Consider the following 5474-nt stretch of genomic DNA (forward strand, 5'->3'; position numbering starts at 1 on the left):
AATAATACAAATAATAAATAAAAAATTCAGGACCTGCCAGACATAAAGTGCACTTTTCCCTCATTCACCGTTTTTTACATAATCTGTGCTCTTGCAAAACTGCACTTGAAAAGATAAGCATTGCTGAAGCAAATGGATCGCTTCTGCGTGGTTGTGACTTTTTTTTCAACATCAGACCTCTCCATATATCAACGAACAGAAGATTAGCGGCACTATGTATTGACTACATTGGCAGGTTAAGGGAAAGTAGTATAGGTTAAGAGTTACTGCATTTCTTGAGAATGTTTTTCATTCAAAGCATTCATTTCATGTGCATAAACTCAAGCTCTGCCTTAAATGAAGTTGACATGAGATTATGGGCAACAAAAAAAAAGGAGCTCATTAGACATCTGTGTGTATTCTTGCTGGTTCAAGGTTTTAATGTTGCGATATTTAATTGCTTCAATGATTTCTTTCTTCCTTTCTTTCTTTCTTTACAACCCAGGCTCATTCTGAAAATATACCCCATATACATTTCTGGAGAGCACCAAATATGTCCCTGGAGCTATGTTTTTTTGCAGTTTTTGTTGTCGTGAATCCACCAAAGGCCGCTGTGTACACTTTTTGATATCTCAAGTTTCCTTTGTGAGTGCCATTTGCTCCTGCTGTCCACCAGAGGCTACTGACTGACTGACTGACTGACTGACTGACTGACTGACTGACGATTCCCCCACCCACTCTATCCCTAAACGCAACCAATAGTGCTTTCAAGAGTTCCCACTTAGATATGCTTGGCGTATAAAGCAGGTTTGGCATGCTGTCCTGGGACAGAACCCTGAGCTCGGAGATATTTGAGCCCAGGGAGATTTGACATCAGGAGATCCGAGATCAGGTAGGTCTTGCGAGCTCCCCCTTTAGAAAAGGGAGGAATAGGAGGAGATGGGGTGGAAGGGGGGATTCTTCCAAACGAAGATAGAGCAGTAGGGAGAAAATGATCCATTTATAGTAAACTAGGATCACTCTGATTATTACTGATTACAGATGAGTGGCCAGACGAGCTCAATCATATCACGTGCTCCTCTCGAAATTAGTTTATGAAACTTCACTTAAAAAGCACAGAATGACCAGCCCACTTCCCTAAAAACGACAGTGTTTTCAAACGCAATTCAGAAAAAGAAGAGCCCTTGCGGCTAATTGATTTTTATTATCCAGAGGAATGGCGTCATACCACCACGTAGCATTCTTTTTAAAGGCAAAATGCGGCCATACGTTCCTCTGGCTACATATTTCGCGCTCTCCAGAAATGTTTATAGGGCTACATTTTCAGTATGAGCCAGTTTTTTTTTTTTTTTTTTTTTGCAGAATACAGAAATTATTTTTTATGTAGCGTGATATTACTGCTATAAATACAGTTCTATGAATTTTAATTAAATAAATTAATAAATAACTGTAATAATATAATTATTGTTATTGATAATACAGTCCTAAAAAAACCTAAAATAATAATAGTTATTATAATAGTTCTAAAAGTTAATAGTTATTATAATATAATATAATAATAGATATTATTTAATGAAGCTGCTGTTTGCATATTTTCTTTTTTGATTGGTTGATTCATTGATGCCAGATTGGTCACCTGATTTCTTCACAAACGTCAAATCATTCAGTAATAGTTTCGATCATTTCAGTGAGTTTCATTCAGTGAGTGATTATTTTGGGGAACTATTATTCTTACAGGGCGACATGGTAGCTTAGTGGTTAGCACTGTCACCTCACAGCAATAAGGTCGCTGGTTCGAGTACCGGCAGTTGCCTTTTCTGTGTGGATCTTGCATGTTCTTCCTGTGTTGGCGTGTGTTTCCCCTGAGTGCTCCGGTTTCCCCAACACTCCAAAGACATGTGCTTTAGGTGAATTGATTAAGCTAAATTGGCCGTAGTGTATGAGTGTGTATGCAAGAGTGTATGGGTGTTTCCTAGTGCTGGATTGTGGCTGGAAGGGCATTTACTGTGTAAAACATATGCTGAAATAGTTGGCGGTTCATTTCACTGTGGGGACCCCTCATTAATAAGCCGAAACGAAAATGACTGAATGAATGAACTCAACTGGTTTGTTCAGATAGTTGATTCATCCTTTAATGAAGCTGCTGTCTATTTAAATATTTTTATTTTGATTGGCTGATTCATGATGCCTAATTGATCACCTGATTTGTTCACAAACGTCAAATCATTCAGCAATCGTTTCAATGATTTTCAGTGAATTATCTAATTTAGGGATTTTATTTTAAATGTAGGGATTCAGACAGTAGGCAGATCACTTCTACAATCCAATCTCAAATCTGCTGACATTCAGGGATACAGTGGTATTGTTTATCATATGCTTTCAATGCGAGTGCTCATTTGTTTTGCTTTCAGTCAATAATTTTAAATATATTATTTTAATTATCGCTGCTTCCTCACTATTTTAATCAGGCTTCAGTCATGCAACTCCCATCCAGACAAGCAAAAATGTTCAATCCCAAAGACATCATAGCCGTTAGCGCTTGCCGTCTGCTTTAGACACGCTGTGAAGGCGCTTGAGCTTTTCACAAACATGAGCGCTATTGTCAGCATAGCAGAAAATAAATGAGTTGAGGGAAAACACGTTCACATTCACAGACCCACATTTCAGAAGACGAGACAACTCTTTTTCCCAAACATGTGCTGTTGATGACAACCTCTGCAAACCGTGTGTCCACCGAGACCTCCAGAACACACGTCAAAACACCAGATCTCTCTGTTCAGCACAATAATGTCATTGTCAGAAACCTACAGGAAAAAACTAAACTAATGTAAATCAAAGCCTTCCAGTGTCTCCACGCTGTGAAATTTTTGTCTTACATTAGCAACGTACAGAATTATTAGCCCAAATGTGATTTTGTTTTCTATTTCAAATATTTTCCAAATGATTTTTTGACAGAGCAAGGAATTTTTTACAGTATTTTCGCTAATATTTTTGCTTCTGGAAAAAGTTCTTACTTGGTTTGTTTCATTTTGATCAGTTTAAATTTTTTTAACCATTTTAAGGTCAATATTATTAGCCCCCTTAAGCAATATGTTTTTTTTTTGTTGTCTACAGAACAAACCACTTTTGCCTTGTTTCCACTGAGTGGTACGGTATGGTACAGTTTGATACGGGTCACCTTTATCAGGCTTGTGTCTCCATTGCCAAATGGTACTCTTTTGGTAGGCGTGGTGTACGTCAGAAAGTTGCTTGAAATCTCGCTTGAAGTTCACATATCGTATGAGAAGCACTTCTTACTAAACAAATGCTTTACATACATAAATACTTATCTATAAATAAATGTTAATTACTAATCTTTCTATGACCATGATTTAATTATAGCTGTAGATCAATGATAATTCAAAATATCCTACTGTAACATCTGTGATTCTATAAAATAAAAAATAAAAAAATAAAAATTTATGAACGCATACAGATATTTACAGTCTTTGACATGTTACAAATAAAAAAAATACCCAAAACATACATTTTAGGCCTTTTTTGGGTTCATAAGTGAAATTTCACTAACTAATTTCGAGAGGAACACGTGATATGATTGACTGCAGCTGGTCTTTATCACTAATCATTAGCTAACCAATCGGATTATCCCGAATTTAATAAAAAATATCCAGCCTAAAATTCATTTCCTATCTTCGTTTTGAAAACCCCGCCCATCCTTCCCTTCTCACGGTGGCTCACAGCAAGATGGCCACTGGTTTAAGTCCTAACCAAGCCAGACGACACTCTCTTTGCTGAGTTTATAAGTTCTCCCTGTGTTCGGGTGGGTTTTCCCTGGGTACTCCGGTTTCCTATCACAGTTCAAAACATGTGACGCAAGTGAATCGCAGTAAGAGTCACAAGCACTCAAACTGAATTGATTCCTGTAGAACCATTTTTCAAGATATAGATAAATAAATAAATAAAAAATTGGGGGTCTCTTGAGAACTACCTGATCTCATAGCCCTCCTAATGCTCATCGATTAGGCGGGAACCTTGGGCTCACCTATCCCCGAGCTCAGGGTTCTCTCCCCCAGGACAGCATGCCAAACCTGCTACCATAGCAAGATTTATCTAAGTGTGAACTCTTGAAATGATACGAAACATATGCAGTCAGTACAAACCTCTCATCTTTATTCTTCACCAGAGCATAACGGTAATATCTTGTTAAAAAGTATTTCCGTCATTCCGAGTTCATAATAGTCCAAAAGGCAATGATAATGGTTAAACATGGCAGTTTGTTCATGTTTTAGGTTGGTGAAAGAATCATTTGCTCATTCATTTTTTTTTTCATGCTTCCCTCTCACGCTTGTCCGTTTCTTAAAGGATGTCAGAAGCACTCCAATAATGCCACGCACGTTATTATCATCAGCTCAAGTTACTTATTTTAAATACTATTATCTCTAGACCAGGGGTGGCCAAACTTTTTCATATGAAAGCCCAAAAACCAAATATTACTGAGAGCCGTGGGCTGAAGGTATTTATACCAAACTACATTAAAATTACATTTGCCATGGGTAGTTTCCTAATTTATTTCAGAATATATTTAAATAAATAGAAAAAGTTACTTTAATTCGTATTATCTAATGCAGTATAACTTTTCAATGATATCTTATTGCATTAAAAACAAACAATCACATTTATTACAAAGTGGAGTTCAATGCTGAATACACAGGTCAAGAACAATCTGCCTTTGACTTGATCTGCTTACCAAACTCTCTGCATTGTTGGGTGGCAGTATGTACACTTAAACAAAATCTGATCAATTTACGGCGACGTGGTGGCGCAGTAGGTAGCGCTGTCGCAAGAAAGTTGCTGATTCGAGCCTCGGCTGGGTCAGTTGGCGTTTTTGTGTGGCGTTTGAATGTTCTCCCTGTGTTCGCGTGGGTTTCCTCTGGGTGATCCGGTTTCCCCCACAATCCAAAGACATGTGGTATAGGTGAATTGGGTAGGCTAAATTGTCCGTATGAGTGTAAATGAGTGTGTATGTATGTTTCCCAGAGATGGGTTGCAGTTGAAAGGGCATCTGCTGCGTAAAACATGGCCTGGATAAGTTGGCGGTGGTGACCCCGGATTAATAAAGGGACTAAGCCGAAGGAAAATGAATGAATGCTCAATTTACACCATCTAATTGAACTATTCTTCTTTCTGTTAAACAGAAATTGGGGGAAAAAATAATCATTCAGGGGGGCTAATAATTCTGTCTTCAACAGTATGTGTGTGATTATTATTATTTTTTCACTTTGCAATAGCATTGTGTTGGAAAGAAGTGCCCGTAGTCATGTTTATAATTTCAGTTTTATCTGTGTGAAGTCTGAGAATAGATTGGGAAAGTTGTGTGTCCAGTAATTATACTGATGTACCATAACACTGTGTTCCATTATTTCAACTAGAAGTTTCAGATCTGAAAGGCTGCCGGGTTTCTCAAACTTCAGTGATATCTGGAAAAAACAGCCTGT

The sequence above is a fragment of the Danio aesculapii genome, chromosome 18 (genome assembly GCF_903798145.1).
Source record: "Danio aesculapii chromosome 18, fDanAes4.1, whole genome shotgun sequence".
NCBI classification, from domain to species: Eukaryota; Metazoa; Chordata; class Actinopteri; order Cypriniformes; family Danionidae; genus Danio; species Danio aesculapii.